At 36.3% G+C, this 21062-nt stretch overlaps 1 protein-coding gene across 2 annotated transcripts in view; it reads right to left on the bottom strand.

Annotated features, from left to right (window-relative positions):
- The window catches only part of tafa4b (TAFA chemokine like family member 4b), a 51710-nt gene extending 37546 nt beyond the window's left edge, over positions 1–14164 (bottom strand). For both annotated transcript variants that reach the window (XM_069189354.1, XM_015347096.2), the window contains exon 1: positions 13617–14164. The gene's annotated coding sequence lies outside the window, so the exon portion shown is untranslated. The remainder of the gene's footprint in view (positions 1–13616) is intronic.
- Between the last annotated feature and the right edge of the window lie 6898 nt (positions 14165–21062).

Consider the following 21062-nt stretch of genomic DNA (forward strand, 5'->3'; position numbering starts at 1 on the left):
CTTCGATTTGTAAATTTATCAACTGTAAATTCTTAGGATTTGCACTTCACAGTTGCTGCAGGTGGAATGCTATCCATGCTATTGAGTTTTCACAGCTGGAAATCAACACAGGCCTTAGTTAACAAAAAGCAATTTTACATGTTCGTCTAGGCAGAGAATTAAACCTTCTATTAGTGAAATGGTTCAGTCTCTGCACTGCAAATAACCGGCTTGTCATATCAAACCAGACAAAGTGTTTTCACTTTGGTTCATCTTCATGGGCTGCCACAATGCTATAACAATTAATAATAACAGCTTGTACTGCCTTTATTCTAAATCACTTCACATTCAGGAAGAGACCTGCTTCATCCATCTGAAGATCCACACCCTGTTGGTGATGCATGATGCTATTTTGCACCTGCTTCTACACCGCACAGTACAACTGGTGGAAAAGCGAGAAAACACTCCACCATCTGAATTAAGGGAGACATTTTTGAGAGGCCAGACTGTAAGATTAAAGTGGAACTCAGACAGCAGCACACAGGGATTAATACCCTTACTCGTACACTCATTGCCATGGTATCTTTCATAAATGTGCTCATAATCGGGACCTTAGTTTAATGTCTCATACGAAAGAATGGCACATTTTACAGCACAGTGTCCCTGATCAACATATAGTATAAAGTAATTGATTCAGAAATGCAGGTTCAGAGGAAAGATCACCACCTACTGGTTAACCAACACCATTTACAGCAGAAACCTGTTTTTTTTTTAATACCCCCATCCCAGTAGTGACCAGGCCCAGCCTTTACTTAGCTTCTTAAGTCTGATTTGATCTGACTACAACGTGGAAACACTGCTGTGGGTGTTTAATTCCACTACTATTTCTGAAGCAGAGAGACACAGTGTACAGCTTTGCTGAGCAGACCAGAGGGGTGAATGAAAATGTGTGCCTGAAGTGCATATAATTAAAAAACATCCAATGTTTTATGCTGGAGGCAATACATAACTCGAAACCTTGGTTTTCAGACAATGGCACTGGGTGAAATGTCCTGCTGTAGTCTGTTCTCTATAGTTCTGTGTCAATCAAACTAGAATTTTACTGTCAGGTCTCAAGTTTTGTATATACATAAACAAAACACGATTTTGTCTAAATAGTAGTACAGGTAGTTTGTAAGGGTCAGAAGGAAGAAACGATATACAAAATAAAAACTGACATAGAAGAGAGATCCACAGAAAACACCAGAACTCTCTGTGGTCGTAAGCAAGAAAATAGGGCTCACTTGGAGCTAAAACAAAGATGGCAAAGCTCACTACAGAGAAAACCAAAAAGTTGCCAAAGAATCATATTTTTTTGTCAGAAATGCCACTACAAGAAAGAATTAATTTCCTCCTTGCTCTCAGTAACACTTGCATGATATCTGGTTTGTAAAGCGAAGACCACTAGAAGAAACACAGCAGTGCTCTCAGATAAGGAATCAATGTTACCTAATAAGAAGACATAATAACAGAGGTGGGTCTTCTACAGCTCTGTGGCCCTGCATGCTGGGCATGCAGGGTCGTGTAAAGCTTTTGCCCTCAGAGTGAATTAATGGGGTTGACTCCTTTGGCAAGCTTCGGACTTCGGACAGGGAAGCAGTTAAACACATCACTAGATCGCTTGCCATGCTGTTCGGCTCTGGCAAGCTCCAGAGTTAGAGCTAGATGACAAGATGAGTTTACATCCTTTTCCCACTGGTGTGGAACCACCAGATAGCGAAACAGGGAAAGGACCCAGAGGAGAATTCCCGTTTATTTTGTTAACTGTGAAATACTTTGTAGCGTCCCTTGCAAAGCTCTGGTAGGCACGATCAAAGTCAACGTGAGCCTGTGTAGCAGGTTGAATTCAAAGCCGGAAACTAAGCCTACTGCACATCAGTTCATTAAACATTTTGAATAGAAACATACAAATATTGTACTCTTAAAAACATCCACTTTATTGTATTCTCATGTGAACAGATGCAAAATAAAAGGTGAAGAGTCAGCGCCTTCCTTTCCTCTTCCCCAACTTGCTTTTACAAATGTACCATTCCAATGGTTTTATTTTTCTTTTTTTCCATTGCTTTGGCACTTTGGTGACCTCATACCCCAGAAATGGAAGATACTAAAATAATTCATTAAATATTAAGAGAGGCATCAGGAAACAAAACAGACAAAGAAACAAGGCTGTAAAGGTACATTAGAAAGGGAAAACTAAAGAATGTTGGAGACTGAAGCTATGGATTTCTACATTTCAAGGTATATAAATTTTGTAATAAGTGTGAAGAAGAGGTTAGGTATCACAGGCGATATGCTCTTACCCTTCTATCCCTATCCTTTATTTCTGTTTATTCTTCACTTCTAGGCTTGCATCCTGATTGCTAAATGAAATTAGCATTTTGTGTGCTACCTCACACTAAAGAGCGACCTAAAAGGATTTGAAAATACATTTTTTTTAAATACCTAGACCTATCTGTGATTTACGTCACTCAAAGCTCAAGCAGCACAGGACACAATTAAACATTTCCTTAGCACATTACAGCTTCATATTCTGTCCTTCTGTTTCGAGCACAACACATTGGCACAAACAAATGCCATTTCATCGAAGGAGGTGCTAAAGAAATCCCTGGAAAATGCTCATGTCAAAAAAATAATAAAGTTACAGTATGAATTGAGGCTATTGATTCGGAGTGTCACAGAACTGTTAGATTTATTGTTTACTCTGCTTTCACCTACCCTCAGGCACAACCTGATCCCTTTCCAACATCAAACCCTACAAAGAATAAAAGAACACCAACTGATAGGTCTAGAACAGTCACACTCAGTGGAAGGTTCCATGGGGTCTCATTTAGAATAATTGTCTAAGGAAGCTATTTCCCTGTGGCCAAAGCACTGGGCTAACTGCTGAAAAACAACAACTGTTTTTTTTTCCACCAGATACTGCTGACCCAGACTTTGGTTGCATGCTGCAAACTATAATATGAAGACCAAGAATCCAAAACACAACCAGCAATGAACTAGGGCTCAAAGACAGGTGTTAACCATAGTAATTATCTGCCATAGACATTTTAAATCTTGCCTTTTAAAGTACAGAAGTACGTTCTAGGCGAGTTAAAAATGGACTTCATTTCTCGGACTTAAAAAGCACGTTCGGTATTTTTCAAATCTTCTGAAACAAATCAAATAGATTAAAACAGACGTTGAAAACAACTTATGTTTTCTACTGTCTTTTTATAGTGCCTGCTCACTTCCACATTCAAAATTGGTCTGATACATTTCTGTGTAAAAGAAAAAGAAAATACAAGTAAAACTGTCATCACCATTCAAACTACAGATATAAATGCAACTGTTAGGAGAGGAAGACAATAATATTATTCCACCTTATGAGATAACCACTTTGGTTACCATTTACAGACAGGAATGGCTATTTGCTATAGCGCAAAAGGTAGCAGACAACTGTTGTGGTGGAGGAGACCAATTTTATATAAAGAAATCAGTGACAAGACACTCAAAGATTAAAAAATAACTATGTATCTCTATCAAGTTATCAAAACTACTTTGGAAATATTTGAACACTTTTATAATGCAAATGATACGTTAATATTTTAACCAATAAACGTCCTGAAAATACATAAAATTACACTGTTCTTTGGATTCTTTTTTAAAAATTGTGTCTCAATTTTCCTCCCAATTCCTGACACATAGAAAAATCTTATTCTCCTGGATACAGTAAATAAACACAGCAGATTCTATTCTTTATAAACCCAAAGATAAATTTAGTCAATAACAGGCCACAAACTCAACATCTACTGTATAGATTTTGTTTTACTAATTACTGTTGAGGATCTAATAAATTTAATTACTCAGGTTGCTAAAAGCTCCTATTCACCTACATGCTGAGAGTTGACAAGGTGCAGAAATGAAAAATCCATTAAGGAGTTTGGAGGTTAGAGGAATAAATCACTTAGCAATTAACAAATGTTTAATAAGTACACATCAACATTCATTTCTAACTCCTACTGCTAAAGTTCATCTAACTATAGTAATTTTTACTAAAACTTCATTAAACATATTTGCATCATTTCATTGCACAGGTATCTTATGAAAGAAAAACATGAATTAATAAGGAAAGTCCAATCCTTTATGCATTACAGGAACAGGGTATATTCATGCAAGACAATGAAGTAAATGTGTAACACCAAAAATAGCATTTAAACATCTAAAACAAATTATTCAAAAAGAACATAATACTAATGCCATATCTTTATTAAAGCCTTATGTATTTAATTGTCACTTCTCAAAATTAAACATTTATTAAACTCAGAAGACATATCCTTTAATGTTATACAGAAGAAACACAGAGCCAAAATATTAAAAATATCTAGTTTACATGCTTAATGGAATTCTCAATTTAAATCTATATACTGTAGGAAAACTGCAAAGTACATTGTGTGAACAGTATATTTCATTATATGTAATCTCACTGCCCTCTGGTGGTACATTTTTCAATGCTTTGGAGAGAAATGTTCAGTAAACCAGTTCTGTTCACTGGAGCTTCTTTTCCACAGCCTTCATTATTATTGGGATTGGAATCAGCTGTTGCACAGAAAACTCCATTAAGTCAATTGTTCATGAATGCATTGTGATTTGGTGCAACTGAGATTTTGGAAAATACCATACTGAATATTCCTATTGTACATAAACCATATACAGTGTTTGATTAAAATAGATTGACGAATTACCATATAATTTGTCCAAATGCTTAAAGGTAAAACTGAATATTTATCTCAGACAATTGGAGTCATAAAACAACTGTACATTTTTAAAAATGTTAAAGCACAAATAAATAGGATGTTAAAGCCAGAGTCATCCTAAGATATTTTTAGGAACAAGAAATAGGTTTATTCCATGCTGAAAACAGAAGAAAGAAAACAGCGTATGCATGCTGATGCAGCTACCCACCTGAACTAAGATATTGTTATGCTTTTTAATAAGCTTTTTCATTGGTTTTCATTTTTTGTTCATTCAAAGATTTATCATAATACACAATTCGGACAACAGCCTAATCTGCGTACACCATAATGAAACCAATGTTTCCCTTATATTCAGGGAATAATACAATTAATAATTGTTAGTCCAATTTGACTTTAAAATTTCTCATTTAAGTCAAGTCAAGGAGTTGAGTTGTAGATTGGTCTGGGTTCATGAAAACATGTGCTATTGCTTGAGGTGAAGATCCTTTTCTGGAACACATACAAGGACTGAATTCTTTGGAATTAACTTTTGGAATGTCACCTGTATTTTCCATATCCATGCTGCTATAGAAATTGTTTTGACATACCAAGACAGAAACACAGCCTCCAATATTTGGAGGTGAAATACAAGGACCTCATCTCAACCTAAACTGTGCCATAAGACAATCATAAGGTTTAAAATAGATGAATGGCCAGAGAGAGCAAAGCTCGGTAAAAGTTCAAGAAGAACTACCTGACTGAAATTCCCAGTGTCTGCCTGATGCCATTCGTAAATTACTCATCAAGGAGGCTCCAGATATCTCGAGTTTGGAGCTGGAAATAAATCCTGCTAAAACCACACCTCACTTGACCACTATGAAAAGCTTGCCACTACAAAATTTGAACCAGGCCAAACCCACTATCAAGAGCCCCAGGAAAAGAGACTTCAACACCGAATGCTTAAGATTCAAACTTCACAGGTTAAATCCTGTACCATTCAAATATTTCTTAGCCACTGTCATTATCATAGCCACCAATGAGAAAGAGGATAGCTCATTTTCTAGAGCCACTGAAGCTTTCTGACTTACAGTATCTCAAAATGCCTCTTCTGGTGCCAGCCATACAGATTGTAATGATGTTGTCCAGGTGTTTTAAAATTCAGTATTCTGCAGTGTCCACCAGGGAGTATATGATTATTATTTATAATAATAAGCTTCTGGCTGAAGCTTTTCTCCAAGGGTTATGTATTACTTTATGCATTTTTGTACATAAATTGTATAAAGTGGTATATAGTGGGTAACTTTACTTGAGCAGTCTAAGTGAAGTTCCAAGGCTACAATAGCACTAACCCATTAGGAATTTGCACCTCTAGCTTTCTAGGCATGGCCTCAGAGCCCTGAAAACTACGCTTCACTGCTGCCTCAGCAGGACTGTTGCCTTTAGCAGTATAAAAAAATAGTACATATCATGTAATTGTTAAATGAACATGAACATAAATTTGTTAATTTGATCCTCCAGGAGTCAAAGTCTTGAATGATCCAGACATTGAACCCATTGCTCACAACATCAATCATAGTAAATGATGACCTATAGCTCAGCTAGATGTCAAATAGTTCAGAAATTAGGAATCCTTGAACGGGATGTGGCATAGATTCCACAAGGTTTTGCAATACTTGGAGACCAGTTCCATCACAATCATTGAGTAGGATGATCTCACGTCCCAGTGAGGGTAATGGTATGTGCGGCTACAATGCTGGTTTTACTAGTTTTCAATAAGACTGAAATCAAGGGATTGTCCTAGCCAGGGAAGGGAATGTCTAATTCTCTTTAAACCAACCACATATTTCCATTTACTGAGAGATTCTATTTATTTGAATGAGAGTTCCTAATATTCTGGCCACTGAGTGTGTATATACTGTATGTTTCACTTTTTTCCACTTTTTATCAAACAAATTTGGATAGAAAAAAAATGTTAGCTCTAGAAAGAGAAAAATCTGTTAACTTTGCAATTACTCAAATACTTCATGTTTTAAATGAGGCTGAAAAATAATATTCGAAGTCTATGATATAAATTCAATGCAAAGGCACAGCTTCATCCACGTTTGTCTAGCTTTTCAATGAAGCCATTACAGCATGCTGTTTTCATACATCTCTACAGCAAGCAGTAGGCCGCTGGTGCAATTCTGGAGTCTGGTAATTTATGTATGACTCAAGCCCGGTACTGTACATATTTATATTTGCAGATGAATATTTTAAAGTCCTATCCTGCAGCTATGGTTAGTTCAAACTGCTTTCCTTTTGGAAAACCAGAGATAATAAGAGTGCCAACATGAGCTAAGACAATCTCACATCGACAGTAGATTTTGCTTCTGGTATTATGACTCAAAATTAAAAGTAATATTTACAATTGGTAAGAGAGCAAATTTTTAATTTGGCTGACTCGTCTATCTACTGGAACTTAGATTTGCGCTGACTTATACAGGTGGTGTTTTACTGGAGCAATTCAGGTGGAGTATTTTTTTTAAAAGGTACAACAGCAGCATCTCAGCTGGGGTGTGAACCCCCAACTTTCCAGTTACAAACCTAGAACTTTAACTGCTGCCCCACACTGCTGCCCTTTCTGTGGCTATGCTTTTTTAAATGTTTTAAAGCCTCATGCTGACAGGTTTGGGCCCAGGTTTTTGATTCTACAGGACATGAGATGTACTACAGTAATGCAAATCGTGATTGTTATTTTTAAAGCTATAAAACCAATAAAGGAAAATACAAAATTGTGCCCCCAATTCCAAACCACAACTACCTGTAGCAACAAAAAGCCATTCTTCAGCTCACTTTGTTTATGTGGTTGTTAGTAGGCTTAATAGTCATAGCACATTACCAACTGATAAAATCTTTTTTCCACTTGGCAAAGGTCTCCAGAGTCAATGCCAATATCATGGAGAAAGACCAATATCCACAGTTGCTTTAAGTACTCTTTAAATAGCTCTAAAGGCTCAATAAAATTAAGGAAAAAAAATAGAACTAACAGGAAATCATATACTTGCACACCATTTTTAGATCCTAGATCTGATACAGATATTATCAGGTTTGAAACTTTAAGACTTTGTAATCTAACAAATACATGATGAAAACCTAGATTTTCATCAGCATAGATCAAAGTCAGGAAGTCCAGTATGTAGGTCTTGGGCAGACATCAGTTTAATGGTCAAGACCATTCTCGAATGCTGCACCGCTATCCTATAAGTTATTTTAGTTTAACTGTTGTAGACAGTGGTCCCTGGTGGCACAACATAACAACTGCATTTGTTACATATTGCAATGAGAATAAGCATTTTTTTTTAATCTATGCATCTCATGAGGTCTTGTTAATTACTAAAGCATGTCCTCTCCATATACAACACTGATCAGCCCTCTAATTGGGTATGAGGTTTCCTTACTACAAAACTAATTAATACAGCTCTGGACACAAGTGGACAAAGTGCTTAAATCTACTGTATGCCCATATTACCATCTATAGAATGTGCATAAGTACCCATTACACAAGGTCTTCAGTTCCAAACAGAATTATTATGTACAGCATTTTAATTTGGAATGTAAAACATCTGAAAGTAAAATCATGAGTCTGAAGGCTTGTCCTAAACTTACATCACCTGCTTAATTCTAGATTTCACAACTGTAAAGCTAAAAAAATAAAAAAGCTGATGACTTTCCACATTTTTTCTTCATAACTTAAAATGATACAAAATAATTCTGTTTAGTTAAAATCCATACATGCTATGAAGAATTTAATGAGTTTTTTTATTTTAATAATAACATCTCCAAGGCATTTGAATCTGAAAACATCCCATTTAAACTGAAGACATAACATAACTTTTTCTGTTGTTTTGGTTAGAACTGATCCATATCCAGTTTTGACAACAAAATATATTTGTGGGATTTAAGGAAACAACATCACTTAACAGGTCTCCCATTGTAAAGAGAGGAACAAAGCACTGTGCTGATAAATTATGACATAATCTGAATTTGTTACTACTATAAAGTTACTACTGTTACTTTACATGTTGTATAAATCTCTGCAGGAACATAAGTTGTAGTACTGATTTATTCGAACCCTAGGTATATATAATTAGGGGACAAATGTTTATGATTTATAAATTTAAACTTTGACAGTTACAAGAGTGAACACAAAGCAAATGCCACCCAATAACTTATGTACGTGTTACTCTGTATATTTCCTGTTTTTCAATAGAAAACCTATCCCAAGTAAGATGCATTCAAGTCTCCTCCCGGGCCTATACAGAAGACCTATGAAAGGCAGATAATTTGTACAAACCAAACCCCAACAACAATTTGAAAGACTTCTTTTGTTTCCAGAAACTTCAGTGCCTCTTCAGAAGAGATCAATCTGGGCACAATAAATCATGGAGCTGATTAAAATAATTAGTATAAAGCAGAGTGTAATTGGGGTCAAAGAATGGAACACGCTGAACTTTTTTACGCTGCTTTTCAAAGTCCTCCTTGAGCCTGACCATGAAATGGATTCAGGCTAAACCTGCTGCTAAGCAGACCCTTTTTATTTCCATTGTGTGCCATGCTATTAATAATGCTGAAAACAGATACGGTAGCTTTCTCATAACAGTCCAGCTGCGCTTTCCGTTTACTGGAGAACTGCTGTGCATCAGAAAAGACTCATCATAATAGTATTGCCTTCAGCTTGGTATCATATCATGAACAAAATCAAAATCACTGTTTCACTGAGGGTGGTTTGGTGTAATTACTGTACGTTTATTTTGAATTTAGGACACATTCTGTGTGTGTGTGCACTGAAAGGGAGATTATTTCACCGGATGCTATATACAGTACAAGAACACCTTTCAAACCAAGAGTCTAATCCATGTTGGAATAACCCATTTTCAGAACCCAAAATGGTTATTAGTCATCATTCATCTAAATGCCTGCCAATTTTTATTTAATTTCTTTATCCTATCTGAAAAAAAAATGGATGAGGAACCCAACGCAAATGGAGTGAAAAACACAAACTCTTGTAATGATAAATTTGCATCATTAATTGCAAAGTGGAGATTAACTGTGAGTAAACAAGCATTATCTTATATTCTGTTGGTTTTCATTGATACTTTAATAAATGTCTCTTTCAGTGGTGGGTTTCAGAAGAAGCCTGGTTAATCCCCAAATCTTTTCTGCTGACAAATACAGTGGGATTATCAGATCACCCATCCATAACCTTGTTAAATCGTGTTTATTTATGGATTGCGACAATCAATATGAATCATGGTAAAAGTGGACTGAATTTTCCCCCAGACCCATCATAACACCCACACAAGGAATGAATTAACATCTTGATTATCTTAGGCCTCTTGCTGCTAATGATCATCTTCGAAGCCTTCTACCCTGTAATTATATTAATGACAGAACGTGTGGTGCATGCAAAGGAGTAGTGCCCAAAAAGACTGATCAATTGTTAATTTTATAAAGTCACTGAGACGTGTCAGAGCTGTCAATACGTGAATTAATTTTTATCTGCGTCTCTTGAACATCTTTACCCACAGATGCAACCCATCAGCCAACAACTACCAGTTCTTTAACCCTCTCATTGATGTTAATGGCCAAGTGCTTTCTGAATGTTCAAGATCTGAATTCACATTTCTTACTGTTGAGAAACGGCTACAGCTTTCAGACAAATGGGTTACGATGCATTTCAATGTCAAAGGGAAGTTCCATCAGGTTTTAGACTGTTTTTATATTAGTTTGCCATTTTTGCACGAAGACCGATTATAGTGACATTTCCAGAAATACAGAAAAGGTCAGCCTTAAATGAAACATTAAATTTCACTAACTATAAGGTTTTATGCAGTCCATACTTATGGATTACATATGATCGAGTGGCTGAGCCTTCTTCTTTTGACGTGAAAATATCACCCTGGAATCTGAATTATATTCTTTCTGGAGTGCTAGAGCAGCCTTTTACTAATTCTTCCACAAACAAATTTAGAGGAGAAGCTCAACTTCCATATCGATCATATTAGGTGCGCCCTCAGAAAGGTTTAGCTTTGCTCTGAGAAACAACAAAAACAAAAATTAAGTACACACTAATGTTGTATAATAAACTCACCAAAGTGTGCAAAGCCATAAAAAATAAAATGAGATAAACAAGCCTGTTTTGAAAAACCACAGTCTGTCCAATATGACCAGCTGGCAAAGCTAATAATAAAAATTTGATTTTATTCAGGATACAGTGTGGGGAAAAAACACTGCTGCAAAATCCAATCTTTTTTTTCCAAATTTCATGAGTGAAATGCTTGTCAAGAGAATCAAGTGAGGCAAACATTTCTTCGACACCATCTGGTCTCCATCAAAGTCTATAAGTAAATGTACCAAGAAAATTCACCAAAGTGAGAAGCTGTCACAGGCATACATAATGTTGTACAAACTACTAATAGAATCTGTTGCAAAATTAGTTTTATAATACTGAGCATTGCACATATGGGTTAATTCATGCAGTCGATTTGGGGTCTAAGGCATTCTTGCTTATTTTACAAATGCGGGTTTTGTTGGGAAGGCCATCAGAGTCCTTGAAATGTACAAACTTCGTTTTCCCCACACACAATAAACATTTTTCTTGCTCATTCTATCTTACTGAGGAAAGTTACAGTCTGTGAAAAAATAAAATACAGAATGAGCTCCAGAACACCACATAATCACAATAATATACTGAGCCAACAACTCTGTGAAAAAGGCAATCTAAGATTGCAATATCCAGAGGAAGGACATTAAAAGGCTTTTTAAAATAAGTGAATTCAGTGAAGTATGTGCTCTGGGTGTTTAATAGTTTAATCTTAATGTCTAATAGCTCCTTTAGTTGCTTTGAAATGGAGAAGGCGGAAATATTTGTCCTCGCTGTACCTGACAGGGCACACTATCTCTGATATGAAAAGCAGACTACTCAGAGATTACACACAGTGTCACAGCTGCATTATTCCAAATAACAATTCGGTGTAATAATAAAATGACTGTCAGGAGCTCCAGGAATATGGCTTTAAATTTTCATTACAGATACATGACTCTAGTGCTTCAATTCAGTAAGGTTCTGCCTTGTAACCTTGACATATCAATCACAGAAGCCCAGCATAAAGCTACTAATACCAATGAAAAAACATGACCCATTCTTAGACCTGTTAGCTCTGGAGCCTTTTTTAAATTGTGCACAATGAAAGGCAGATTTCATCTGAATTATCAGAATTGTCAGAAATATACATTGGTCTTCATGATAATTCGTTTAAAAATATTTCATCAACCGGGGGAGGGGGAACGGTGTACCATGAAATAAGTATGACTAATGTAGCAAAAAAGAATTTCCTCTCACAGCTACTAATTTCCTAGCTCTTTGAAAATATGCGCTGGCACGCACTATCTAGTCTCAGTTAATATCAGCGTTAAATCTCAGTCTGACCGAAACAAGGGCAGTGAAATTTGTTAAAAGACCAGCGGCAGCTGTTTCAAGTATTTGGGGAAGCCTTTTTTTTTATTCAAAGCAAACCTCAAAGGGAAATTGCAGCCGTCAGGCACCCTGTTAAAGGGTAGAGGTCCTGCTGGAGTATTTGAAAGTGGTAAAGTCATCTCTGCAGGATTAACAGTTCTGTTACACTGAAATTGTGCCCGTCAATGAGAATTAAGTCAGCAAAATCCTTCCACAGAGAAGATACCCCTTTCTTCTTTTTAAACCATTATATCGTAGCGTGAAATAAGTTCATGGTCAGGAATGCTTGCGTTTTACGGGCTGTGTGCTTTGGTTTTATTTTGGGTTTTTCCATAAGAGTGAGAAAGACAATAACACAATACTTCAAACTTTTCGAACAGCGGATATTTAGTAAGAACTAGACCCAGCATGGCGGATATAGTTAAAATACACCTGATCACTTTATCAAGAATGAGTTAAACTGGCAGAAATGATTTACTAAAAATAGCGATGGCGTTATTGTGTAGCTGAGAAGAAAAAGTAACGTACAGTATAGTGTGCTGTTATCAACTCATCCATTATGTTTCTCCCAGGGCAATGGCTATCTCAATACCTATTGTGTTCGAAACCTTTGTGTTACCTCTAAGGCATTTTATTCGTTGGATCTCCTGCTCAATGACAATCCATACAACGTGATTAAAACCAAGTAAAGAACAGCTTCATCAGCGGATCAAGGCTGTAGACCACTCAATAGAAGTTCAGGCGTACCGAACCCCGAACGATTGTCTGTTTAACCCTCTGCAACAATCAATGTCCCAGTGTCTCGCCGAGGCACTCCTCTTACTTTCTTCTGTACATATCCTACAGTAACAGTGCGTCTGGCTCTCGGCAGCTGGAGAACTTAAACCCGCTGTACTTCATTCCTTTTACAAATACAATCCCGCGAGTTGGAAGGAATTTTAAGCAGTTAGTGCACTGAAAAAAGACAGTCTTGCCTTCGATGTTTTTGGAAAACCAGAGACACCTCTTAGAATTTTAAGTCACTATTTGTGAATTAGCTGCGATTTTAGCAGGGAGTAGTAGCTACGATTTAATTGCTCGTATGAAGCCCAATTCAGTGAAATTAGTCTGCCGTTCTTGTAGTGCAAGAATGGAACATTAAACCTCATTCAGCGTGGTACTTTAAGTTTTCTAAAATCATGTTAATTCAAAAGCGGCATTGCACATTCGGTTGCCTGAAGGTGCTGTTTCAGACACTGCAAATCCTTTCAGCCAAACAAGCATAATCGCCAATCAATGTTGCTTACGCGCTAGAACCTCCAAGCCAGAAGCGCACCTCTGAAAAATAAAAAAGCAGGCATTCAGCAATAGATTAACCAATAATTAAATAAGTATGCTATACATCACCTTACCTGGGTTAATCAAATTGAAGTCATTCTCATTTGCACTAAGACAACTTTAGCATCCAGAAGTGTCACGGTAGTAAGTCACTTTTTATTCAGGCCATTAATTTCAATTTAGGTCTTCGGGGTAACGCCATACCCTGCCAGTCCATCGCGGATAAGGGCCAAGAACTGCAGGCGTCCCGATTACCGCCTCTGTAAGCGGCAGCAAGGCTAGAACTGCAGGAGCTTAAATGTCCGAAATCGGCGCTTTCTTTATTTCATAAAAGTAGGTAGCGCACACCTTCTGGTCATTATAGCGCGGCCTCCACGAAACAAACTAAATCCACAAAAAAGGGGAGAAAGTCGCAAAGTGAATACATCCAAGCAACGACAGAATTAGAGCCTATAATGGAGATAAGAAATGCTTTGACTGATGTCCCGGGGTCGTGTAGACCGTTACTGGCAGGTGTCTTTTCCTCCAACTCTAATTCTGAGATCCGCTCTATCTTAGGGGAAGCTGAGTAATGGTCATGTTTGAAACCGTAGTAGCACACCCCGCACTCCTCGCCATCTGCGAGCGGTTTGACAGGGGGAAAGTGAACCTGCCCTCCCTATTCAGAACACGTGCAGAGCTCCCGCCCCGTTGCCATATTTCAAACCTGTTCAGTGATGTCATCGCTCATTAGTATCTGGCTGATATACTTCATCTGCTTTCATGACATCGCAGTTTACTTTATTTTTAATACCGTCTTTAAGAAAATATGTGAAAAGGGTGCGAGTACTTTCGCATTACAGTGCATATGTACAGTACGCGTGGCAAGGAAACAAAGTAACTTCCCAAAAGCAAAACATCTACAGTATACAAATAATCCATGGATTAAGAAGGAAGATGTACAATACATCGAGTAGAGATTAAAACAAAAAGGAACTGCAATGTTATAAAGAGATTAACCCTCGCGTATAAATGTTTGTTTTCCCCAAAGATGGTATCGTGCTAGATTTGCTTTGTATAATGAAAATAAGACTGGTCAAAAGTAAAAATTATAAACTATGCCAAGTAAAACACATAAAGAGTAATAAGATCCTCATTGCTTCGCTATTAAAATAATGGTTAAAACCAGACCGTTTAAATATTATAATACCAAATTTGTTGCAGATCAAATAGACTGTATTTACTGTAGCTCTCGCTTGTTCTGTGAATGATGATTCCGTTTACTTATACATGATTCAAACTAACAACCAAAAAAAAAACTCTTCTGGAATTGTTTGACGACCACATTCCAAAAATGTTTCATGAAATTCGTTCTATTCCATCCGCCTCGGAATACTGCGAGTATCCAGTTTGTGGTGTCACCGAACGGTCAGCACACTGATTTTACAGATACTTATGTGAGCAGCACACCTGACAGAGCCTACAACGATGTATTAGGAACAAGCAGCTCTGTAAACCAGTGTTCAGCGCACGGTCTCCGCTTGGGAATCAAGTGGGAATATTTTTCCGGACATTAAAAAAACGTCATCAAAAACCATCTGTTCCTTCTTTAACCAGGATTTCATTCATTACTACAGCAAAGCAAACTACAGATGTTTACCCCATGTTTGTAAACCACGAGGTTTTGCTCTCATTGGTGTTTTACTCACATTGTCATATTTAGTTAGTAACATGTTTGTTGGTTTCTATTTAGGTACCCTAACAGTGTGTGTGTGTGTGTTAATGTTTCTAAACTCGTCAGTCTTCCATTTTATATATTGTCTGGAGATAGTGATGTTTACTATCTGCAAATTTTCTTTCTTAAGGTATATCAGTCTTAAAATCAATAAAATGAATAATTTGTTGCATATGAAGTTGACTTGTAAGAGATATCATCAGACACAGACCTTCATTAAATACTTGAGTCATTGTCTTGTTTTGGTCTAGGAATTAATGAAAGGAAAGAATGAAATATTTACAAATTCAATACCTTGTAATATGTTAAGCAAATCTCTTTAGATCAAAAATAATTTGGACAGTGTCACATCAAGATTCTCTTCAATTTTCCCTAAATTTACAAATATGTATTTTTTACTGGCTTTATTTTGATAGTGTGTGAAATACAATCATTAGCAATGTCAGTGCTGTTATATACTTTATACTATCTTAACTGTCCTAAATGAATTAAAATCAATTAAAGTGTTAAAAAAGCAATCTCACATGAATAGAAAAGAAAACTGTAAAAATGCACATTCTTTCATTGTTTCACAAGATTGTGAAAAGCGTGTCATGTAACTAAATACAAAAACATCACCCAGCACCTAATCCAGTAACTAGATTCTGAAAGACATGGGGTGAATATAAATGGGACACTAGATCATTGCTTTTCTGAGTGCTGTCTGCTTCATCTGGCTGTGAGGAATGTGCATTTTTTTCAAAAGCACAAGTAGTAAAGCCCTGTAAATAGGAACTATAATACAAAAGAGTACTGATGCAGTTTGTTACTGTACATAAACTGAACAAAGCCATTAGTACAGTGACTGAACTCAACGTTTCACTTTTTATAATTTATTTACACAAGTATTTATCCAAAACAGCTGTGTAAACTGTTTTATCTAGCTCAGACTCCCAGAAGGTATTACAACATTTTTTCAAGATAAACAGTTTAGCAAATGGACCCCAGAAGCATTGCAAATGACAGCACAGGAGTTTCTAAGAGAAATGTTGAAATGAATAAATTTACTAGGTCTCAAACCACTTTTATCTTGTAGGTAGGTTTGGAGAATAATTTAGTAATATTTCTGGTCAGATAGATACACAATGGAAAGGTTCTTCCTATATACTTATTTTCCACTGAAGTTTAGCTTTTGTATTGAACAAATAAAGCAGTACTGCTAATAAAATGTAACAAGACAAGGATCTTACAATTGTAAAAACTAACATTAGCTTGTTTAAACCAAGTGAAATCTTGGTAAAAATAATTTATGTGAAGCACAATCAAGTTCCTGTTCAAATAATGTATTGATACGTACAGTATACTGTATACATTAAAGGTTTTCATAGATCCCCCATAAGCAATGTTCATGTTTTTCATTCATGTGTAAAAACACATGTGAAGAAAATTAGTTGTCTGCATGAGGTTTAAAACATGAACATCAATGGCCTTTCAGAACAACATTGTAATACTAATCTGCTCATTAAAAGAAAGGAATAGCTCTCCAAAACAGTTAAGTTCTCCATGACTGTACATTAAATCCCACATTGAGATTTATTTCCAACATTAAACCCCCCTTTCTGTCCAGATCTTTACCTAATAAAATATTTATCACAAACAACCTTGTGAAGACCAATGCTGGACTTTTTATAACTAGTTTTAAGGGCACTATTAGCTAGAATAGCATTTAGATGTACATTTGGTCTGAAAACAGTCTTCAAGAGAAATCCACTCCATTTCTCAGTCTCAAAAGAATAAACAGGCAATGCATTAACTGAAAGCATGAAGTGGAAATACATTTTGCAAGTGCCTTTTGTGGTGAGCTACTTGAATAAGGCAAGTGCATTCATGGGAAAAATATTGCAATGAACCAGGTTAGAGCTCTCTTCACTTCATTTAATGTTCCGTATATACTACGAAATACCTGAAACTCATAAGCTCACAAGTTAAAGACTAAGTCTTTATTTTCCCTGTGGGCAAACTGCTTTCTTCATAGTTAATTAATTAGATCAGTGATATGCCCACAGTTTACCAGCAGGGAAATTCTGGCCTAAACTGTAAAAGTGGATTGCTCATCTTCTCTCTTTCTTCTGTCTGTTGCACTTGTCAGTCCTGATTGTGAATTGCTTCACAACCAGCCAATCACTGTTAATTTCAGCAGTCATTCAGCATCAGCAGACAAAAATATGTCCTTAAGGAAACATATAAAATAAACGAGGAACCTTGCAACTTTTGGGAAATAAAATGTTGCAATAAAATAGTCTATTATGAGCAAATGATGGTCATAAGACTTTGCCAATAAAAAAAAGGTTACAGTTTCAAGCATTTTCCTTCTCTTAATATATTCAGCTTAAGGCTTCTGCTTTGAATAGATAAGATGAACATATGTAGCTTATCCAGGCCAGTATAAGCAATGTGTATTTAAATATCTTTTTTTTGTCCCAAAGTAAAGTCAGGATTGCTTTTCCCAGGTCAAACTCCAAGTCATATTTATGAAGCGGGTGTTTTCTGTCCTCATGTATACGTAGGTGGGCTGAGCAGATGAGACATTATTGTTAAGGTTCAGTCTCAGTGCTTACAATGAGTCAGATGGAGCCAGTCGTGAATACAGAAATGGAGATAAGACAAGTGGCCTTACACTGCAAGTCTTTTGAAGATTTTATAGCTGTATTTCTCATAAGTGGCTTGCAAGCCACCAGCAGTAAGATTAAAATAGTGTGGGTTCAGCACCTTGGACAGTGCAAAACAGGGAAAACAGAATGAAATCATTTTTTTTACATGTGTCCATTTTACTGTAATCAAAACCTCATGAACAAAAAGTATTTGCCCATAGAATAACCAGGATATATGTGTCAAGAAGAGCTGAAGTTAAAAAAAAGGCCACACGTTCAACTGCTTATGGTGGACTTCATGAAAAGTCACTGAAGGACTAATCCTAATTTGCTGCCCATTCTGCTTACTTTACATTGAACTTAAACAGTAGCTGTTACTGCATCTCTCCTCTCCTTGCCATGGGTTTTGTGCCCACAGACAATAACAACAAAAATATCCTTTCATCTCACTTTGCAGACAGGCATGAAAAGGGTCTAGAATGAGATTTATTGCACTTTCTGTGGCAAAGTGTTAGTCACAACTTTATTTTTGCAGTATGTGTAAAGCATCTTAGTTTTAGATCTGTTTTTTTAATTGAAAAATATCTGAATTATCCCACTTAATCATTTTCATGACCAAATGAAATATAAATATAGAGAACCATAACAGTGACAAATGTTTATTTCCATTGCCCAGGCATCCATACATTTTCCAAAGCCTTGTATAATTTTACCCACAAGAAAATCCAATGCAATGTCTTTCACATATCCAGTGTATTGCTGAATAAGGAAAATCTGAGTACAGGAAAGGAATGTTCATGGGTGTTTTCTCCTAGAAAGATTGAGCAACAAAAATCCTGCTGGGACTATTTCACTCTATAATTGTTCCCACAGTGAAAATATTATGGTGATATCTGGTCATAATGTGGAAAATATTATTTTTTATTTGATCAATATTTCCATATTTACCCTCAAAGAATGCTCACGGAGCTATATTAAAGGCCTCTTGTACTGGAAGATCTGTTTTCAAACTGTAAGGCAAGATGAGTATATCATAATTGATTTATTTTGTTGAGTGGTGAGAAATCCTTCCTTTGGAAGTTAAATTAGGTTAGGGCCATCTGAGGAAAGAGAAAAAAAAGAGAAGCAGGTGGACAAAATCTTCAACTGGACTCTGCAAACAAGATGCATACAATAAATAAAAAAGTGCTGTCTGATATGCTGCATTTGCACAGTGAGACATCTTACAGTTAAAAGGGCAAGCAATTACTCAAAGCTAAGGACACAAATACCAAAAGAAATGCAGCTTGGCTTCACCCACATTGACTCTTCTGAAGCAGCTTTTAATGAGGAAAAATACTTATAAATAATGTTCACTGCACTCTTCAGAGCAACTCTTTAGCTGGAGAGGAAACTGATAGTAACTTTTTTTTAGATATTGATTAATCTAATATATATGAAGCAAAATGCCTTACTGAGATGTACTTTATACATCCTTACAAAGAATTCTACTTCTCTTGTTACAAAGGTACTGGAAGAATTTAATGGCACAATGTGATTATTTTGCATGTGATTGTTGAATTTGAATTATACACTGTATGTAACGTTCTTGAAAAAAACTTGGCAGAGCATAACCCTTAAAGATGATAATGCTGTATACTAATAATGTTACCCAAACAGCACATGCACAATAATAAATGTGACTGATTAATGACTTTGCATAAAAGCATAATGAAAATTACATTGAATTGAATACAAGATTATTCACTCATGAAGAAAGCCGTTTTAAAAAAAAAAACTTCAATCTTAGCAAAAAAAGAAAAAGCTACTTAAATTCACATGCTACACACACTTCACTTTTCACTGTAATAAAGGGAAAAGCTAGTGCTGTGCTTCCAGACCACTATTCAATTATCTGAGTCTGTGCATTGCAATGGATTTCTGTACTCATATCCAGTTCAAAATGGCTCAGAGCAGTTTCTTGTAAACACAGAAAATTTGAAGACTTAATGAACAAGCACCTCATCTGGGTATATCACTGCACACCTCAGGCTGCATAGCAAAGTTGCTTAATGCACAATAAACTATCACTAGAGGCTCTACAGGCGTCATGATGGCACAGTGGCTAGCATTGCTGGCGCTCAATGCTGAGACTGTGGGTTCAACTCTGTGTGAAGTTTATATGTTCTCCCATGTTAATGTGTGTTTTGTCCCAAAGTCCAAAGAAATACTCGTAAGTTAACTGGCTTCTGGGAAAATTGGCCCTGGTGTGACTGTGTGCATGTCTGTATCCTATAGCCTGTTGCTTGCTGAGATAGATTCCAGCACCCCTGTGTCCCTGTATTTGATAAATCAGTTGGAAAATAGATGGATGGTTTATGTATTTTCAGCATACAGCATAAGGGATTCCACACACAGTACATGTGGACTACAACAGCTGACATGAATACAGAGTAAAATAGTGGGATCTATGATAACAGGGTAGATTTCACTTTTCAATAAACCTTAATGCATAAACCAGGTCTAACTTTGTGTCGGTGGCATTGTATTCCTTCACCAGATGTAAGGTTGATTGATTTCACAGTCTCAAGATGTTCATTTTTTAACTTTTAATTGTTTCCTTCGCATTTAAGAAGAACGGCAGGATGCAGTTAAGGCAATCAAAGTCCATCTCAAACCATTTCACAACCTCTAATCCTGTTTACAGTTGAGGCCAGTTTATCAGATACAAATGCCCGCCTGGTCTGTCACCACACATGCACAGGGCAGTTTTATGAGAAAAAAGGGAAATGTAGACAGTTTTTCTGCTTCATGTTTGAAGTACACCTTCCTGTTAGCAAACAGTAGGTTAGAAAACACAGTTAAGCAAATTACATGAAAATTTCAAATTCTCATTTCATAACCCTGATTTTAATGTTGCATCTATATATAAGATATTATATTCATTTTGGATTTTGTTTTATCCATCACAAAGAAAATACTACAGCCTGATACATTGATGCACTTAAGAGTGGTTTGCTTTCACTGGATATCGACCCAGGTGATTTCTTTATATATATTTGATGAGTCTAAAACAGTATATACAGTAATATTGAATCTTAAATTCTAAGGACTACGAAGGGGTGACAAAGGTTATCAAAAAATCAAAAAAGTGTGCTGAATTTCATTTCATGAATATATACAGTACATCTATAACT

Source organism: Lepisosteus oculatus, chromosome 4, assembly GCF_040954835.1.
Source record: "Lepisosteus oculatus isolate fLepOcu1 chromosome 4, fLepOcu1.hap2, whole genome shotgun sequence".
In the NCBI taxonomy this organism is placed as follows: domain Eukaryota; kingdom Metazoa; phylum Chordata; class Actinopteri; order Semionotiformes; family Lepisosteidae; genus Lepisosteus; species Lepisosteus oculatus.